This window comes from Saccopteryx bilineata, chromosome 2 (genome assembly GCF_036850765.1).
Source record: "Saccopteryx bilineata isolate mSacBil1 chromosome 2, mSacBil1_pri_phased_curated, whole genome shotgun sequence".
Lineage (NCBI taxonomy): Eukaryota > Metazoa > Chordata > Mammalia > Chiroptera > Emballonuridae > Saccopteryx > Saccopteryx bilineata.
This window is the reverse complement of record NC_089491.1, coordinates 22,336,063-22,357,026: the sequence shown is the minus strand read 5'-3', so window position 1 is coordinate 22,357,026 and position 20,964 is coordinate 22,336,063. Positions and strand designations below refer to the sequence as shown.

The 20,964-nt window shown below is 43.6% G+C and overlaps 1 pseudogene; it reads right to left on the bottom strand.

The window, feature by feature from the left end:
• Window positions 1-1,631: 1,631 nt before the first annotated feature.
• The window catches only part of LOC136322183 (allergen Fel d 4-like), a 35,423-nt pseudogene continuing 16,090 nt past the window's right edge, over window positions 1,632-20,964 (bottom strand).

Genomic DNA, 20,964 nt, shown 5'->3' with positions numbered 1-20,964 from the left:
ATACCCAGTTCCTTCCCTCAATTTGGGACACCTGCACAGCTGCCTCTCAGAGTTGTCCAGAGCACCACAGCTCCAGACCGAAAGTGTCAATTACAGTCCCATCGTGGGTCAGCGGCTCCTACTACCCTGTCATGCTTTTCTGACGTTCTTGTAGTGGGACTTCCCAAAAACACTCCTTGATAAGCCTTCCACACGCAAGTCTCTATTTTAGGGCCTGTCTCCAGGGAACCCAATATATATATATATATATATATATATATATATATATATATATATATATATTTTTTTTTTTTTTTTTTTAATAAATTTTTATTAATGGTAATGGGATGACATTAATAAATCAGAGTACATATATTCAAAGAAAACATGTCTAGGTTATTTTGTCATCAAATTATGTTGCAAACCCCTCGCCCAAAGTCAGGTTGTCCTCCGTCACCCTCTATCTAGTTCTCTGTGCCCCTCCCCCTCCCCCTAACTCTCTCCCTCCCTCCCTCCCATGTCCTCCCTCCCCCCCCACCCTTGGTAACCACCACACTCTTGTCCATGTCTCTTAGTCTCATTTTTATCAGGGAACCCAATATAAAAATGTCTACTTCCAAGAATGAGTTGTCTGTCTGGGATGATCCTTGGTGGATTGAACCCAGTCGTGCCAAAATAGCTCTTTATGAAATGAAGAAAAATACTTTAATTATTTAGACAGAGAAAATATCTTGATAGAATAATGGAGAATGGGATTCAAGAGTAAGAACTCTGTTGCAGTAAAGACATTTATCTGGAGAGACTGGAGAAGAAGGGATGGAAAGAGATGGTAGGTTTAGATGGGGTGTTTTATGTAGTGGGTAGTTAAAGGATATTTCTTAAGAATTGTGACATCTCAAAGAAAGACAGCACACAAGGAGGCTAGGGCATGGAAACTGAGTGAACACGAGAATCGACCCCATGGCACTGTGCGGTAAGTGCTGAGAAAACTTCTACAGACTTCAGAAAAGAGGTTCAAGCCAGTGAAGGCTAGGTGGCAGCACCTAATACCAGATTCCACTACTGCGGAGTTGACCTACCAGGAAGTGTACAAATGGAAGTTGACTTTAAATTTCTGGGATGGAAGTAGGAATTTTGGCAAAGAGACTGTGGCTATCTGAAGCAAAATTTTGCATCACCCGAGGATATCTAATGAAAACTATACCACTCTGTTGGGGGTCTACAAGTTAAAAGGGTCTGGATAATGTAGCCAATATTTCTTTGGCTTATTTCTGAGGTCAGATTTGCCTCCTGAAAGACAAGCAAGATAACAGACCATCCAGAAGCTGATAGGAATTAGGACTGTGAAGTTCCCATACTCTGCTGGCCCTCATGATCGTACTATCAGAACATACCCTCTGTTCTCTGATAATGATTCTATGGCAGCTATCTCACAGCTATTCACTCTTGAAAACAGTGTGGGAGGAAATAGCAGCTCTGAAATGATCAGGGAAAGTAACCTGTTAATGGGATGTTTCTGTCCCTGAGCTCAAAGTTTCCAAAGAAGACAGAGAAAACGCTTCCTGGGTCTCCAAAGGAGGGAGAGCAGGAAGAGAGCCCTCAGTGTTATCTCCATAGGCTTGGTCCTTCTCTGGGGTCATAAATAAATAAGCTCATCTGAGGGGAGACCTCATGTTGTCCATGGATAGCAGTTTAGGGTGTACACTGTGTCCCTGAGAGTCAATCACTTCTAACTGGGAAGCTTTTGCCAACGGTGTTTGGAGGGTGTGTCTCCTGTGGCCAGCTGCCCTCTTGGTGTCCACGTTAGAGTACGTCTGCAGAAAGGTAGCACGGGCAATGGTCACACCAGCCTCAATCCCTGCCTAGGCTCAGTAAAGAGCTTTGTGACGTTGCTATTATTTCCAATCTTCAGGCAGACACCTGCTGGGTGTTTAGTCTTTGAAGTAGTGTGGTAATTGAAATATGTTTAATTATGACCAGAAAAAGTCCAAGTATATTTGGAAAGAAAACCCACAGGATTAAAAGGTCTAATTTTGTCATGCAAAACATGGGAACACAAATTTTGATCATACTGCATTTGAGAAAACACTACCCTTAGGTAACTGACATGCTTCTTCTGTTGGTACATACAAATTCCTTCATCTTTAATTCAGTGACGTTTATGGGACACCTACTTGTGTAAGGCACTTGCATGTTAGGGAGACTGTCTACAAGACCACTCTCTCTGTTGACACTGATGGCAAGTTAGGGGGGTTCCCAATACGACCCTCAGATTTGAAAATTCATGCAAAGAACTCACACAGAAAACTGTTAAACTCTCAGTGATGCTTTTTACAGCAAAAAGATACAGATTAAAATCAGCCAAGGGAAGAGATGCATGGGGCAGAGTCCAGGAAAGTTCCAGAAATGAAGCCCACAGTTGTCCTCTCCTAGTGGCCTCATGGATCTCGCTCCTCTCCTGGCTAGAATGTGTGACCATATGCATGGAGAATTGCCGACCAGAGAAGTTCACTTGAGCCTTGTCATTGAGTTTTTATTGGAGCTCCATCACATAGACATTAATGTTACATGGATGACAACCCTTGTGGCTGACTTTTAGTCTCCAGCCCCTCTAAGGCTGAACTGATACTGCATGGCCCAAAACTTACATTGTAACTCACATTGTTATACTATCTGGTATGAACCAAGATCCCAGGTAAACAAAGGTACTCTTATCAGGTAGGTATATTTTTTATGTGAGAGGAGGGGAGTCAGAGAGACAGACTCCTGCATATGCCCCCACTAGAATCCACCAGCAAGCCCACTAGCAGGTGATGTTCTTCCCATCTGGGGCATTGCTCCATTGCTCAGCAACCAAGCTCTTCCTAGTGCCTGAGGCAGAGACCATAGAGCCATCCTCAGCACCCAGGGCAAACTTGCTTCAATCGAGCCATGACTGCAGGAGGGGAAGAGAGAGAGAAGCAAGAGGGGGAGGGGTGGAGGAGCAGATAAGTACTTCTCCTGTGTGCCCTGACCAGGAATCAAACCTGGGACATCCACACTCCGGGCTGACACTTTACCACTGAGCCAACTGGCCAGGGCCAGGTAGGGTATTTTAAAAGCCTAGAGATACCTCCCCATAACTGTGAACAACAGCCAGAGTTCTCAGAAATGTTTGCCAAAAATGTTGACCAGGATTAACAAGAATTTTCCCCAAGAGGATGGCCTCTCAGAGGAGATTCTGGGACGCATTACAGGGAGATGCTGGGTGGGGGTGGGGCTGCAGATCAGAAGAAGCCAGTCACCTCTCAGGGGAACACACACAAGAAAGGGTCAGCTTTAAACACCTGCCAAGTCTAGAGAGCACCAGGCCACCTAATGAGAGAGAATCAGCCAGAGCTTACTCTCTGTTCCTTCTCCCTCTCCCTACTCCCATTGCTGATAGGCCAGAAGCTGCCTTTAGGAACCTAAGAGTGAAGAAGTGGGGGAAAGAGAAAAATAAAGTTCCCTGATGCCTGCAGTGGCCTTAACCCTAGGGGAAGAGAGAAGACCTGTCTTCACAATGAACATCAGAATGTTGATGAAAGTGGACATTTTTACGAAGACCATGTTTGTGATTTAAAGTAACTCCTGGCATAGAAAGGTGTGTTTTATAAGTAAAATGGTTCACTGTCAGTGAGGATGCTCTGTACAGATAGGAGAGGGAGAGAGATTTAGTTCTGGTTCTCATCTTCCTTGCATGAAGTTTTGATCTTAATCTTCTTGGCCTGTGGCCACCCCTGTCCCTCACATGCTGTTGAGATCCAGGACCGGAGGGCTCAGCCTGATCACCTAGGAGTGTCACACAAGCCTTGCCTGTTTTCAGCTTGGACAATGTCCCACGAGAATCCCCTTTATTTATGAGGAGTTTATATTATATTTAAAGTAGAAATATACGTGTCTATTAACCTTTGAGCACCCCCCCTGCTACAAGGCCATATAAAATTTTCTCTGCATTTCAATTGGTTGAGATGTTGTCAATGTAGTTAAAATGGCATACAATTTAACATCTCGCAATGTGTTGTATTATATACCATGAATTCCATTACATATAAGTATTTATTTTTCGATCAAATATTTGGAAAGAACAATTTCTCTATTTATACTTTGACAGGTTAATTAGTATAATATAAAGGTGTTTTTTTTTTTTTAAATTAAAACACATGATCTGAGTATCAACTGCAAAGCTACTCAAGTTCAATGTTTCTATGCAAGCATTGTCTTTCTTGTTTGGTCATACCAAACCAAGACCTTAAGGCTTCTGCCATTTGGTAAATAAAGGGCAGAGACATGTTAATTAAGGCACAACACTGTAGTACAATGGATAGTCCTCTTGAAGCAGTCATTTTATAATTTGCACTACCTGGGCTGTTTCTGCCAGTGCATGTCTATTTGATAAACAGGAGGGAAAAGAGGGCAGCTTCTCTCTGAGAAAAACACTATATGTCTCATCTTTCTTTCACAAATAGTAGCAATTTGGGGAAATCTCAGAACAGATAGGCATTTCAAATCCACAATGCTAAATAATTTTTTATTTTATAAAACACGGAGTTAGCTCATTGTGTGAAATTTGCATATTGTGATTTATTGAAATTACAAGCTATAGTGTAATTAAAAAAAAGAAGCTGGAAATGGGGAGAGACAGTCAGACAGACTCCCGCATGCGCTCGACCGACCAGGATCCACCCGGCACGCCCACCAGGGGCGAAGCTCTGCCCACCAGGGGGCAATGCTCTGCCCCTCCAGGGCGTCGCTCTGCTGTGACCAGAGCCACTCTAGCGCCTGGGGCAGAGGCCAAGGAGCCATCCCCAGCGCCCGGGCCATCTTTGCTCCAATGGAGCCTTGGCTGCGGGAGGGGAAGAGAGAGAGACAGAGAGGAAGGAGGGGGGTGTGGAGAAGCAAATGGGCGCTTCTCCTATGTGCCCTGGCCGGGAATCGAACCCAGGTCCCCCGCACACCAGGCCGACGCTCTACTGCTGAGCCAACCGACCAGGGCAAAATGTTTTTGCTAGATGTTATGCCAAAGGATGGTCTGATGCTTAAGTCATGACACCTTTATTATATCGCTTATAAGTGAAATGAAGTAAATCCCTGTGCGTAAACGCCCAATTGGAAAACAATGTTAGCAATCTGATTAAGTTGTAGCATAATGTAATAAATAGTTTCTGCAGAGATTTCTAAAAGGGATGGAAAATCCAATATGAACCTAAATATTTTAGAGAGGAACATTCTGATTGGCGGGTTTTAAGCAACTCTTCCTGCCACAGTCTCTCCTAAAGTTTGGGTGAGCTCACTGCTGGTCCCTCAGTTATTGAGAATCTGACCTCATCCTTCGTCACCTGGACTGTTGCCTTAGGTTGCCACCGGTCATCTCCCTGACTCCAGATCCTCCCTGCAGTGCTCACAGAAGTTCTGATCCCATTACATCCTGGCCAAAACTCTTCTTGGCTTCCTGTTTTCTAAAGCAGAAAAACCCCCAAGTCCCTGAGTATCAAGACCTTTCGCAGTTTAGCCTCTGTTCCTCTTCCCACCTTTGCTACAGCCACTCCCCCCCTCCCCCACTCTCTAGGCTCAGAGAGAGCAACTTGTCTAACCTAACACTCAGATCACAGTTTTGTGGGGCCTGACGCTTATAGAATTTTGCGGACCTTTTTAACAAAATTCAAAATGACCCCAACGAAATCAGACACCAAAGCGAGTACTTACTAAAAATGAGCAAGTAAGTCAGCAAATTACAAATTCCACAAAGCTAAAATATACCTCAAACATCACAAAATTTAGAGACATAAAGTGTTTCTATTAATTAACTTCCTAGCACATCTCTGGAATACATTTTCTCTCTTCAGGTTCTTTGTAAACTCTGACTACCTTCTGATGTGACAATAATTTTTAATGGCTAGTTTAGAAAAGTTTCTTTTCTTTTTCACTTCACAACTTGTTGGCAATGGCTCATAACTTTCTGGGATTTTGTCAAATAAAAATTTCCACCTTGTCTACCAAAAAAATTCAACCCTATTAGCCATAGTGAACCTTGATGAGAAACTTCAAGTTACAGATTAGTTATCGGCAGAGTACCTTGGGAACAATCCTCCCACTTTTTTGTTAAATCATTGATTCCATGTCCCTTCCCTGCTGCCCCCGCCCCATGATATTGACTTAAAGATTTAAAAATTTTCTCAATTACAATTGACATACAATGACATTGACTTTTTGACGAGACTAGGCCAGTTTTTAAGTATTATTTTAATGTTTCATTTTTGTTCTCCTGGTGCTATTTAACCTGTTCTACATCCCTTGAATTTTCTGTCAACTGGAGATAGGGCCAAAGTCTTGATTAACTTCAAGTTAAACATTTTTGGCAAGAATTTGTTGTAGATAATGCAATGTACCGTGTTTTTTTGCATGGCCCAAGGAGTCACAGAATCTCAGACGGTCCCCACTATTGGTGAGGCTTAATTTATTCATGTGATTACCAGAGTGACCACCAGATGTCGCTATTGTAAAGTATATTTTCCATTCTGCAATTATTTTTTTAAATTTAATTTATTGTGTTTACATAGATTCTAGTGTCTCCCTGAATGCATCCCCCTCCCCCATATTCCCCTCAACATACATTCCTTGCTTCCCCTCCCCATAGTGCCCTCCCCTCGTCCCTTCAGGTTTAATTTTGTTCCTCAGTTCCTTGGATTCCTCAAATGAGTGAGGTCATATGATATTTTTCTTTCTCTGCCTGGCTTATTTCACTTAACATAATAGTTTCCAGGTCCATCCATGTTGTTGCAAAAGGTAATATTTTCTTCTTTTTCATGGCCTCATAAAACAGTATGGAGATTCCTCAAAAAATTAAAAATGGAACTGCCTTTTGATCCAGCCATCCCACTTTTACGAATATATCCCAAGAACACCATATCACTGATTCAAAAAAAGAAATGCACCCCCATGTTTATGGCAGCATTGTCATAATAGCGAAGATCTGGAAACAGCCCAAGTGTCCATCAGTGGATGAGTGGATTAAAAAGCCATTCTGCAACTATAAAGTGACCTGTGGAGCTGCTTGAGAAATACTCTCATTGACAAATATTCTGGGCCCTGGCCGGTTGGCTCAGTGGTAGAGCATCGGTCTGGTGTGCAGGAGTCCCGGGTTCGATTCCTGGCCAGGGCACACAGGAGAAGCGCCCATCTGCTTCTCCACCCCTCCCCCCCTCCTTCCTCTCTGTCTCTTCCCCTCCCGCAGCCAAGGCTCCATTGGAGCAAAGTTGGCCCGGGTGCTGAGGATGGCTCTATGGCCTCTGCCTCAGGCGCTAGAATGGCTCTGGTTGCAACAGAGCGATGCCCCAGATGGGCAGAGCATCACCCCCTGGTGGGCATGCCGGGTGGATCCTGGTCGGGCGCATGCGGGAGTCTGTCTGACTGCCTCCCTGTTTGCAACTTCAGAAAAATACAAAAAAAAAAAAAAAAAAAAAGACAAATATTCTGGTTTAAGGTTTTAAGCACCCCATATTTTAATGGATTGGGGAATGTCTTTGTCATATTCTGTACTTCATCTTTAACAAACCCAAACATGTAGAAAGTAAAAAGCACAGTATTATATTAGACCCCTCACACATGGACGGTCATGTTTATATGCTCAATCCGCTCCTTTTCGTGTTCCTCAGCAACCTTTTATTGTTTTCACATCACTGGCGCTTTGTTATTACAAATAAAATCCAGTATAGTGTGTGACTATCTTAACGGACTGAGGCATGTCACAATGGAAAACATCATAAACCAGGCAATGGTTTTAGTTAGAGAAAAGTAATTACAGTTTTAGAAAACTAAAATTCAAGAAAAACAATGGAAAAGGCTTATTGGACATAGCACCTTCAGTGATTTAAAGAAGATGGGAAAGGAAAATTCTCAAATCCTTTCTACCAGTTCCCGGAGCCTTATATAAAGTGTTTCAATTGATGTTTGTAATAGGCGGTGCTGAAGACCACCAGCAGCTTTTGAGACTGTTTACTTACAGCATCACCGACAGAGCAACTTGTTAGACTTGGAAGTTTTGCGCATGGGATGGGTAAGAATTTGTATCTCAGTATAATTTTAATTTGCATTCCTCTTCTGAGTGAGGTAATTACCTCACCTTTTCATAGTTAAGAGCCATTTGCGTGTATTCTTTTGTGATCTGTTTATGTATTTCCTATTATGTCATTGATTATTTTCTTCTCAAATTTTTAAAGCTCTATAATATTAGCGACACCAAAACTTTGTAATATGTTACTAAAATTTTTTCTTGCTTGGCCACTTGTCCCTTGATTTATTTTGCATAGTATTTTTTGCCATGCCAGAGTTTTCTGGGTTTTGTGTAGCCAGTTTTACCAATGTTTTTTTATTGATGTATTCTAAAATAATTAAGGAAGTTTTCCTCACTGCCAAAATGGAAAGGAATTTGCTCAGGTCTTCTTCCAGTTCCTCTATTTTTTTCTAATTACTTATGATAACACAACTTATTACAAGTCTATCCTTTCTCCACTGACTGCATATGCTGCCTTATTTTATGTGAAATTTCCCACTTGGTTATATATCTGGATTTTCTGCTTTTCAAATTCCCATTTTGGGGTAGGTCAACTTGGACTTCAAGACTAACATCACTCATTCAAGAACACAGCTGTCCTGACCTCACTGGCATCTTGGCTTTTGTGAGAAAAGTAGCTGTGATTCCTCCATGAAAACTTTATTTATCCCACATCACCCCAAAAAACCTGAAGCAAAGCCACTGATCCAACAGTACCCTCTACAGAGCCTTCCCAGGCTTGGCACGGTAACTTGAGACCTGGCAGTGCCTGCTGGGCTGCTGTAACTGTTTAGGCTCAAAGTCAGCTCTGCAGAGCTGGAAATGGTTGTGGTAGTCCTACTCTGTAAGGCAGAACTCACACTCATGGGCTGTCTCCAACGGCCTCACTGTTCCTCTACTTGGGAGACACAGACGATCAGATCAGAGATGGCACTCAGACTGTTGAAACTAACCGGTTTGCCGATTGAACTGCCTGTCTCATTCAATTAGATGCCCATGGCGGAGGCTGGCTCCCAGACCAACTGAAAGCAAGTTGCTGACTGAACCGAATATTTTTTATGTAGCGCTGCAGTTACAGGCCAGACTTATGATGCCTCCCAAAAGTTGACCCTTCCATCCCACAGTGACAGATGCCACATCACAAGCGGTTCCACTTCCCGTCCCTAGCAGATGGACTCTGTCAGCTGTTTGACCCCCTCTGAGGCTGTCAGAGCTCCTCACTGTCCTCAGATTACCGATTGGCTTATGCCGACGACCCTGAAAGAGGGGATCCCAACCTAATTCTTAAGTTTTCTAAAAATGTCTTTGTCTCTCTTTCACCTGGTTCTTCTGGATGAAAAGTCTGTCTGTGAGTAGGGATAATCAGATAAAAATAAAAGTTCTACTGAAGTGGACATGAGATTTTGTGGAAGTGAAGGAAGAGCAACGAAGCAGCACCTGGGTGTCAGGGAGGAGGGACACTCACAACCTGTCTGTCAGTCAGAACCATCCCGGAGCCTTCCTGCAGGGGGACAATTCACAGTACATCTCTCCCAAACTCCTGCAAAGGGTTAAACTGACTGTTGACTCAGACATCCTTAAACATCCATTCTGTGAGACAGATAGCTGTGACCCAGCTAGCGTTGGGGACAAACCAGACTGACTGTCCTCAGGCAGACCCTCCAAACGGACAGACTGGGAACTCAAAGGCTTACCAGCAGCTGGGAGGCCATGCTGAAGCCACTGTCAGCCCGTGCTTTCTGAGTGATGTAGATCTCGCTTCAGGGGTCTCCCGAAATCATACCCTCTTTCAAGAACATTGTTCTCCTTTGAGTTCGTGGTGCTTATGGGGAAGCTACACCTTGGCTTACCTCTTGCCTACAACACGGCTTATGCCTTAAGAGGTAGTCATAAGAGACCTAGAAGTGCTTACAGAAACACCATCTTTGTCTTCAGTTATGAGTGAAAGAATCACCCTTGGCTTACCCAGGTGGGCCAATTTAAGACTGTGCAATTGCAAATATATCCTGCTCCACTTGGATTAATGCTTTGAGTTAATATGGAAATTTAAGGAGAAATCCACTTGGCTTTTCAAGGTGTAGATACTTAAGATTTATAGGATTTGTTCAGCTGGAACTCTGGGGAGGCGGACAGAGCTAAGGTCAATACTGCAGGGTGGTCCAACTTTGCTTCTTAGAGTACAAATTGAGTAAGTAGATCTGGTCTTAGCTCTTAGCAATGTCAATCTTAGTGGCTGACTAAATGGCGTATTCATAGGAAATGTTTTTAGAAACAAAGAATATCTAGAACTGAAGGAGGGGTATTGTCTTGTGGGGGGCAGTCTTTGACAGCATTTCTCCACATATTGTGGCAGCTTATTTCCTGGACTATATCTTTACAAATGTTTGCTTGGCAAACAGCATGGAGGCATAGAGATAATGTCCCTCTCTAGGGTAGAGGGCCTATTTTTTTCTTGACCAGGGTGTCAGAGATAATGGCTCACCCTTGCCACTTGGATGTCTAACAGGCTTCTCAGACTTAATATGTCCGAGTCTGAGCTCCTGCTCTTTACCCCTAAACCTGTAAGTCCTGTAGTTTTCCTTTCAACTAATGCCAACTCTGCTTTTCTTGTTGCTTGGCTCAGAAACCTTACTTGATCTTAACCAAAAGGCCAAGAAGCAATTGGGTCAGAACCCTAAGATGTCCTTCTTTGCCTCTTCTCTCTCATACTACATATTCCTTCCATCAAGAAATCATGTTGGGCCCTGGCCGGTTGGCTCAGTAGTAGAGCGTCGGCCTGGCATGCAGGAGTCCCGGGTTTGATTCCTGGCCAGGGCACACAGGAGAAATGCCCATCTGCTTCTCCACCCTTCCCCCTCTCCTTCCTCTCTATCTCTCTCTTCCCTTCCGACAGCCAAGGCTCCATTGGAGCAAAGATGGCCCAGGTGCTAAGGATGGCTCTATGGCCTCTGCCTCAGGCACTAGAGTGGCTCTGGTCGCAACAGAGCAACGCCCCAGATGGGCAAGACATTGCCCCTGGTGGGCATGCTGGGTGGATCCCGGTCAGGCACATGCGGGAGTCTGTCTGACTGCCTCCCTGTTTCCAGCTTCAGAAAAATACAAAAAAAGAAAAAAAAAAAGGAAAAAAAGAAAAGAAATCATGTTGGCTCTCTCTCAAAATATATCTTGAAATTTACTACTTTTCACTACCTCTATCTTTCCTACCCTGGGACCAATTTGGACTGTCTCTAGGCTTTCTGCAGAGGTATATGAAAGAGCTCTTCTGTCCCATCATTCTAGCTGTTCCTTTTGCCTCCCTCTCTCCTGGGCTGGCGCCGTCCCCACGCACACGCGCTGCACTGAGGGTCTGAGCTCTGCTCGCCTTTCCCTCCTGCAGCAGGTGCTGCTCCTGCAGCTTTCTCTGGTTTGCTAACTCAGCCCCTGTAGAGCTGCCTGCCACCTCCCAAATGTGTGTTTGTCCTCTTAAGCTATTACTTCCTCTTTCATCCACCCTCCCTCCCTTCCCTTCCTTGATTTAGAGAGGGAGGGAGGGAGGGAGGGAGGGAGAGAGAGAGAAACCTGTTGTTCTACTTATTTATACATTCATAGTTGACTCTTGTATGTGTCCTGACTGGAGATCAAACTCACAACCTTGGCATACCAGGGTGACGCGCTAACTGAGCTACCTGGCCAAGGCTTTTTTCATTCTTTTTTTTTGTTTTGTTTTCAATGGATTCTGCTGCTACCTCCCTCTTTTTCCCCCCCACAAACCTCTAAAATTCATTTTAGTGGGGTTTCAGGAGGGAGCACCAGCAATCATTTGCCCACTAGACCATGTTTACTAGGAGTTCTAGCAGTCATTTCTTAAATATAAGCAGCCTTACAGACCACATAGCTAATTGTGCTATTTTCTTAATACATTCTCCAAATACTATTACTTTAGCTACGGATGTATTTGTAAGCTATGCCTTGAAGCACTAAGGACATTGTTAGAATCTTAAGCTTAAAACTAATGTTAGATATATCTAGATAGTGGCCTGAGAAGGTTGAAGTATTTTGAAGATGGAGATAATATTTCTAATGCAGGAAATATCTGAGAATCATCTGGATAAAGAACTCCATCAGTATGTTTGTTCTTTATTCTATTTGTCCCTGTCCTTCCTGATCACAACAAGTTTCTCTAAGTCTGTGCATTTATTCTATAGATTTTAACATTACGTTCTTGGTGTTCAATATGACTTCCTACTGGATGTGATATACTGGAGTTACATAAAAAATAAGAGGATTATTGCTTTCCTTGGAAGTCCACTTGAATGTAGTTCAGTGTATGTAAAGGTGAAACTGTTAATATCTTTTTAAAACAGTTCCTTGTACCTCTTCTTAGACTGTCCCAGTTATATGACAGCAAGTGCAGTAGGGGAGAAACAGATTTTGTTTGAGAACAGGAAATAACAGCTAGAACTCAAGACTGTTGAACTTCTAATTTAACAAGAAGGAAAAAGAGGAAGAAAATGTGATGAGATTGGTCAGTCTAAGGAACGGATAAAATACAATAAACACAGAAAATTTAAGGAGGTAAAAAAGCACAGTTGCATGTCTTTAAAGTGACTTAATGAAAGGCAAAGAGATGAAAAAGAAGTAAAAACAAAATGAGTGGGACAATGCAATTAGACAAGAAAAATTTAAAGAAGGTTGAGATTGTTCAAGCATTAACAGGACAAACAGGAATTGTATATAATTACTTAAGTGGGAAATACAGTAATAAAGTATGGCCTATATTTAGCCAAAGCCATTCTCTGGAGTGCCTCTGAGCACCCAGGTGGAGGGGTAACCTTCCCAGCCACCCCCTACCATGCAGAGCCTTGTCTGGGGCAGCTCCGGGCACCCCCATCTGTGGCTCCAGTGCTAGAGACTCGACTTTACAGACATGTGGCAAATCCAACTCCTTCCCTTCTTACATTAATGTCTTTCAACTTTGGCTGCACTTTGGAATCACCTGAAGAACTTGAAAAAACTTGATCCACGTGACATGGGGACCTTCTAATACCTTGTCACTGGTCAAAGAAAGTCATGAGGTTTTCCAGTGCAGGTCCAAAGAGGCCACTGGTTAAGCCAACAAGGTGGAGAGCCTGTGTGGGGAGAACCCTGTTTCAGGTCTTGGCCACGACAGTGACTAAATCATCTCCATGACTTCATAGCACTTACCTTCTGGCAAGTGGGTGCAGGCAGTAAAGTAATAATATGGGAGGGCAGTCAGGGATGTGGGGAAGAGCCCTACTTAATGCTTGGGGCTCAGAGGAGTCCTCTGTGTGAGGTGACACACAGGGACCAGAATGTGAGAGGCTGGGCCATGCAGGTATCTGGGGTCGAGTATTTCACACAAAGGGTCCAGACATAGGAGTGCTCAGGGTGTCTGATGGAAGCCGTGTGCATAAAGATTCAGTGTAACAGGAACAAGGGAAGTGAGGGCGGGTGTGGGACTCACGGGGCTGGGTCCTCGCTGTCAGTGCTGCTGACCAGCTCTCCCTTCCGGGCCGGGCTCTCCTCAACAAGCTGGCACCCAGTCCTCTGTCGTTCTTCACCAAGGGGTCAGCCAGCTATGGTCTATTTACTAATCTAGTAACCAAACAGCCACCATAAAGGTTCTTTCAGCAAGAGAACATTGAATCTGAAAAGCTAACACTGAAGAACAACCACTGCTATTTTGATGGGTCTGCTTCCAGGAACAGACAGTCTTAACTAAAGTCTGTCCTGGGGCCAGAGACTCAGTGGACAGAGTCCCCTGAGCCAGGAAAGGAGATTTGGAGTCTTCCTTATTGTTCTTGAAACCCCAGATGACCTCAGAGTGACCTGGTTTGACATTTATTTTGGAAATTTACTTGACCTTTACCTACATTCCCACCGTTCAGCTTTGAGTCACCGAGGGGAGCAATGAGAGGACAACTTAAACATTCCTCCTTCATCCCACAATTAGGTAATTTCATGTCCATTTTATTGAGGGCACTCTGAAGGGTTCAATTGGACAAACTTGTATTTTTGGGGGAAATGCAGCACAAATGACAACTGTAAACAGCGGTCAGGGGAAAGGCCGTGCACAGAGGAGGGGGCCGGCAAACCTCTTCTCCAAAGGGCTGGATGGGAAATAGTTTAGGTCTTCCAGGCCAGGATGCAACATTGAAGATACTACATAGGGTCTAATATAATAATAGAGAAAACCCATTTCCATATTTTGTAAAGAAATTAAAAACTGAATATTTAGTATAATATATATATTTAAAATACAGTTCAATAAATAAGAGAAAAAGACTCTTTCTTATAATAAAATATTTGGAAATTTGCTTCATTGGGATTGAAAATGGTGATCCTAAGATTGCATTGATTGCATATGTCTTGGCTCATGGGCAATACAAAAACTGGCAGGGGGCTGGATGGATTTGGCCTATGGGCCATAGATCTATACCAACTTCTGGTATAGAGAACATGGCTTCAATATTTAAGTATCCCAGGAGATTTTGGCTAAAATTACAAAGAGAGGAGAAAGAGAGAGAGAGAGAGAGAGAGAGAGAGAGAGAGAAACATAAGTATTAAAAGAAATACTTTGACGTTACTTGCAATAATATGACCGTATACCTCTAAAACCAACAAATCCGCAGAACAATGGAACTAATTCCATTATAACTATAAAATAAAAAAATTTCCTTAAGCTTGCTAGAAACATCAACTTACAAAAATCAATAACATTTTTCCATACCAGGCAAAACTTATGATAATAAGTAATGGTTAAGAAAACTAACATGCCCAGCCAGTTAGCTCAGTTGGTTAGAGCGTTGATCTGATAAGCCAAGGTTTGATTCTCAGTCAGGGCACATAGAATAATCAAGCAATAAATGCTTTCATAATGGACAACAATCACTTTTCTCTCTCTCTTCTTCTCTTGCTTAAATAAATTTTTAAAAATTTAACCAACCAACCAACCAACCAACCAACCAACCAACCTAACAAACAAACAAAACCCAGCCTTTTCATGAAGATGGCACCCAAATGAAGGAAGCCCCTACAAAGAAAGCAGAGCTGAAAGGTGTCCTCAACCACACACACACAAAAAAGATCCACACGTCACACAAAATCTATGGCCAAAGACACTGCAGTTCCAAAGGCAGCCTAAATATCCTAGGAAGAGCGCCCCAAGGGAAACTCCAAGCCTGACTCCTATGCCATCCTGACGACCACCGAGTGAGCCATGAAGAAGACAGAGACAGAGATGCACTGTGTTCATTGCGATGTCAAGGCCAACAAGCACCAGATCAAACAGGCTGTGAAGAAAGTGTGTGTCATTGACATGGTCAAGGTCAACACCTTGATCAAAACTGTTGGAGAGAAGAAGGCATATGTTTGACTGGCTCCTGACTATGATGCTTTGGATGTTGCCAACAAAATTGTGGTCTACTGAGATTCTAAATTGAGTCCATCAGTATAACTCTAAATATTAAAATTTTACACTGTAAAATGAACAAACAAACAAACAAAATAACTGGTGAAGTATATGGGAATTAACAACCAAGACTAGAGTACACAAGAGGACTATCAAGAAGAGAATGTTAAAATTCTAAAAAGAAATACTTTGGGCCTTCAAATTGTAGTGTAATAAAACTGTGCGGTTTAATCCACCAAGTTGCTTGTTTGTTCCAGCATGAATGGGAAACTAACACAGGACCCATTTCTCCTATCCAGCTGGATGCCAGGAACAGAACATCCTCACTGCGTTTCTGATACATGGCAGAGCTCTCTCTTGGGAGGAAGTGTGATATATGTGAACTTGTGAGTAATCCTAATTCACACTAGTTATATTGGGGATAGTATTCTGTGGTTGTGCTTTGAAACAGGCTTATTTCCCTTTCTTTACCAACTCAGTTTGTGTTACCACCCCAAGAATATGTTGATGGACAGTGAGGTGATAGGAAGGTGATATGGAACCAATAAAAAGACAACGTAACTTTTAAATGCCATGGTGGGAAATCCCCAATAGAACATGGCTGTGAGCTTGACCCTCCAGTCTCTGAGCAAAAAGATCTAGAAGCAATAGCTTGGGCTGATTCCACCATAACTTTCATTTATTTCCAATTTTAATGGGCATTCTAAAAAATTAAAATATAGATTTGAAAATTCAGTGTCTTTCTCACTGTGTGTCTTTTAGATGAAATGATCACTAAGCAAGGCGGTGGAAGAGGAGGTAACAACCAGCACGTCCCCAATGAAACACCTATTTTAGCAACTACTCATGGGTGAGAACCCCTTAATGGGAGTCGAGAGGTACAACCGACAGTTTCCAGCATGCAGGTGAAGCAAAATTCAAGACATTGATGCACTGAAGAAGGTAAGAAGGATAGTGTCCTTTTCCCTGTGTCACCCTGTCCCAAGGTAGCAAAGCCTTGGCATAGCCAGGAGCTTATTAGAGAGGAGAATCTCAGGTCCCACCCAGACCTGCTGCATCAGAGCTCGCAGGCCCCCCAGACCCGCAGTTGAGTGTGTGCTCCTCCGGAGAAGCATGGCGCCATCACACAGACAGGAATCCGGAGATAACATATCGCATTGTTCTGGGTGTTACACACAATTCATATGAGTGGCACCAGACTACACATATCTATCCTTTAACAGTTGGTTTTTGAGCTGTAACCTTGCTACTATACAGATCTAGGACATTTCCTTTAACTCACTGGAGAAAGTGAACTCTTAGGAACTCAGTCTATCAGTGACATTGACATAGTGCATTCAGGTAACATGGGAATGGCCAGAGAGTCCTCACGCTCTCCACCTTTTAGAAAATGCACACATTTATATATTTCTTGGGGGCACTAAGGTCACTGGGAAAGTTGTTCTTCCCAAAGAAAAGCAATTACTGTTTATGGCTTTAAGACTAATGTTAGGTACCAAGAAGAAACAATATTTTAAAAGTCCTGATGTGTCAGTGTCATTGAGCACATTCAAAGCAAATTATACCAGAAGGACCGTTTTACATTAACAGGGCATCTGTACAGAATATAAAGGGTCATTCAGCGCCAACTTGCATTGAGCTTTATAGTCTTAATATATTTAGAAAAACTAGCCGCAAACATCTCCAGGCTGTGATCTTTTTAAGGCTTGAATTATTCCACATTTCAGAGGCTCGTTAATGGATCTAGATCTTCATGTACAAGTGCAATGTCTGGCTATAACATAGTGTTTCTTTTCCAAGACTTGTTTAAAAGAGTAAGGGATATGGTGGGGACTTACTAGTTGAGGTGACTGAAGGAACCTGAAATACGTGGCCAGTGTACTGGAGGAAGGTGGTGTTGGGCATGGAGGATTCAGCTGTCACAGCCTGGAAAGCTGGCAAGTCTCAGTGCATGCTGGGAAAACATTTGGTCAAATGGTTGTCTGCTGTGCGTGGAGAAAGACCACATGCAGACACAGGCTGTAGAGCTAGGAGAAGCAGAATAAAGGTTCAGGGTGTTGGAATATTGGTATTGTGTCCAGGACTGCTTGCAGCTTTCAGCAAACTTATGAGAGGGTGGTACTTGGGTACAGCCAGTCAGGCTGCAAGTGGAGAGAGAAGGTAGCACACCTTTGCTAAGGACGCACCTCTGCTGCAGCCCAACTCCAAGTTGAGTGAGGGTCACAATTCCTTTAACCTACAGTGAAGTGGCTGTAAGTAGTGGCTATGAAGTGGAGTCTAGTCTCCTAGGAGATAACGCTGCTGCCATGAAAGGTAGGATGATGCTGGTGAAGACGGGATTAAGTGCCCATCCACCCTAACTACTGTTTCCTATGGCCCCAATTAAGTTAAGAAAAGGAGATGGGGTAGGTAAGGCATAAAAGTCAATTTAGAAAATACCTGTTTCTGACCCTAACTCTATGTCTAGTCTGAATTTTATTGCCTGGTTACCTGCACTCAGAGAAATTAAGATGCAAACACATCAGCAGTCTAAGTTTCTGAGGGATTTGCACTGCCAGAGATATTTAGGTCTGGTCTATAGCAAAAGCATGTAACTCTTGAATCTTCAATGTGATTTCTCTGAACCTGCAGAAGCTGAGGGTGTGTGTTTATGGGAGATAAAAGACAAGGGATATCCTACCAGAACTAGGGCCAGACAGGACAGTGACCATAAGATCTTTTCCCACAACATTCTCTGATCCTTTATGTCTTGAAATCCATCTTCAGCCACACATATGGGGACAAAGCTGTAGGATGGAAGGAGAAAGCAGAGAGAAAGAACTGGGTTTCTGAATGACTCTGTTGAATAGAGTTGCCAGCCAAACTGGAGCACTCTCTCTAGAATTTTCATACGAGAGTAAAATTAATTCAATCTTGACTAAACCACACTAGAGTATGGTTAGGTCTCTCTCTCTCTCTCTCTCTCTGTTTCTCCCTCCCTCCCTCCCTCTCTCCCTCTGTCTCGTATTATTATAATTTCTTTTTCTACTTAGAGAAACTAATGAAATATCCAACTGAAGATATTTATCTTTCCCCAATGAGCCAGTTCCTCCACCTGCCTAGAATAAAGGCAGTTCTACCCTTTCTACTGCTCAGGCCAAAATCCTTGGAGGCATCCTGTGTCCTTGCCCCTACCGGATGCAAACATTGAAAGAGACCCTGCATATGTGATTAAGCTTGCTGCATCTCAGAACTCCAGGGAACACATGCATGGAGTAAGCTGGAGCCTAATCCTAAAAATGTGAAATCTTCAAACAAAGATCACCGTGTCCATTCCTGTGGTTAAAAAGCCTGGGTAGGAAGTATGCTCACCATGGGGAACCATGGTGTCTCAGTCAGAGCATGTTAGGAAGAACCTACTACAGGCCTCGTGGACAATCTAAAAAAGGTCTAGGTTGTATGCTCTCAGTGATCAGGGAAGTCTATCATTGACCTCGTCCATAAACCTTCCCTATACAGAGTGGAGATAAGCTTGACTGTAAAGCTGTACTTGATAAAGAAGCAGCAGTCACTCATTTTAGCTGAGAAAGAGACATGTTTTTGGATTGTGCTAAATCTGGTTTAATGATCTTGGAGTGACCTTCTCTGATATTTAATGAGATTGTCTGTGTCTCACAGAACAACTGCTTACATGTGCCCTCAGCCCGGTTGGAGATAACACTGAAGCCTAGCCATGGGGGTCAGGCCGTGCCAGGAGGGTAGGGACTGCATGTGTTTTGTTCTCAAATGGGTAGTGGTGCCTCCTTTCAGGCCTCACACAACTTCTTTCTGTGACCCCAGGGGAGGTACAAGAGCAGTCTCATGTCTTTCTGGCTCAGCCCCTGCTTCTCAGAGCTTTGCATCTTCAGTTGGCCTCCCTGCCTGAGCGCTGTGACCCACCCTGCATGGGTGACCCAGATCTGTCCTCAGAACCCAGCCGACAGGACTGCTTTTCTTTTTCCTTTTTTTTTTTTTAAATGACTGCTTTGCTCTGTTTCTGATCAACTAACTGATGTCTTCACTCATTGCTTTTGAGTGTTCTTAGCATTTTATGCCTCTTTGCTGGAAATGTTTGGAATTGAGTGATATGTTTCACAGGGAGTTCGAGCTGCCATCCTGACCCAGGAGCAGCAGAGAGTCTGCCTGTGCCTCCCCTGGGCTGTAGTTTCCTAAGCCCAGGGCTGTGGCACCTCAGCCATCCCCTGTCATCCAAGTGGCTCCCTGCTCATTGATTGTTGTTTGTAATGCTCTAAACCAGTGGTTCTCAACCTGTGGGTCGTGACCCCGGCGGGGGTTGAATGACCAAAACACAGGGGTCGCCTAAAGCCATTGGAAAATACATATTTCCGATGGCTTTAGCCGCTGAGAAGCCGCGCTACCCTCTGCAGCAGTGCTATTTAGCTTGAACGCACGCCTTTATGAACCTGTGTTCCAAACTGAATGCCTGCGGTCATTCGCAGACGTGATTGCATCATCCATCCGGAGCCGAAGGGGCAGGGGAAGCGAGGGGGGGGGGCACGCTCCACAGTACATAGCAGTGCAGCTGCTTGTCCATAGCAGCGCATTACGTGTGTCCGGCACTTGCTGACATTATCAGTGGGCGGGTGCAGCAAGCGCCAGAGGATAGAAGCCTAGGAGGCGGAGAGGCAAGAGGTGGAGAGCCAAGAGAGCCTGCAAGACAGCCTCCTGGTGTGAAAAAGGTTAATAATGTAAAAACAGTACACACACCATACACACAATACTGTGTAAGTGTAAGGTGCTTTGTGTGTAATCATTACACAGTACACAAAGCAGCTTACACTTACACAAAGCACCATACACCTACACAGTGTGAACTACATTGGTCTTATACTATAAGAGACCACTATAAGATGTAGTTCACACTGTTCCCCAATGTATACTTATCTCCCATATCTCCCACTATTTCCCCATATTCTGAATGAGGAAACTGCTGAAATCAGCGGTTTCCTGCATTGAATCCTCCTCCTATTGATTTCATTGGGAGTGTGGCGGATTTTGTGGAAGAGAGCTTCCGAGAATCGAGAATCTCGGGTTACCACACAATCTGCCGCAGCTTCCTTTTTATTTCAATAAGAGGCGGAGAAATGACAGTTTCCGACACATTTCTTCCTCTCCTATTCAAGTCAATGGGAGGCCGCAGCAGATTCTGCTCAAATATAGAGCATGTTGCTTAATTTTTTCCACGCTAGAACTTTTCCTAGAGCAGAAAAATTCCAAAGGTGGAATCCGCCACCCCCAATAGACTTCTATAGGAGGCAGATCTTTTACACTGCAGAATCCGCACAGCAGATTCCTCAGTGTGAGGCCTCTTTCAGTCTATTGGGGGTGGCGGATTCCACCTTTGGAATTTTTCTGCTCTAGGAAAAGTTCTAGCGTGGAAAAAATTAAGCAACATGCTCTATATTTGAGCGGAATCTGCTGCGGCCTCCCATTGACTTGAATAGGAGAGGAAGAAATGTGTCGG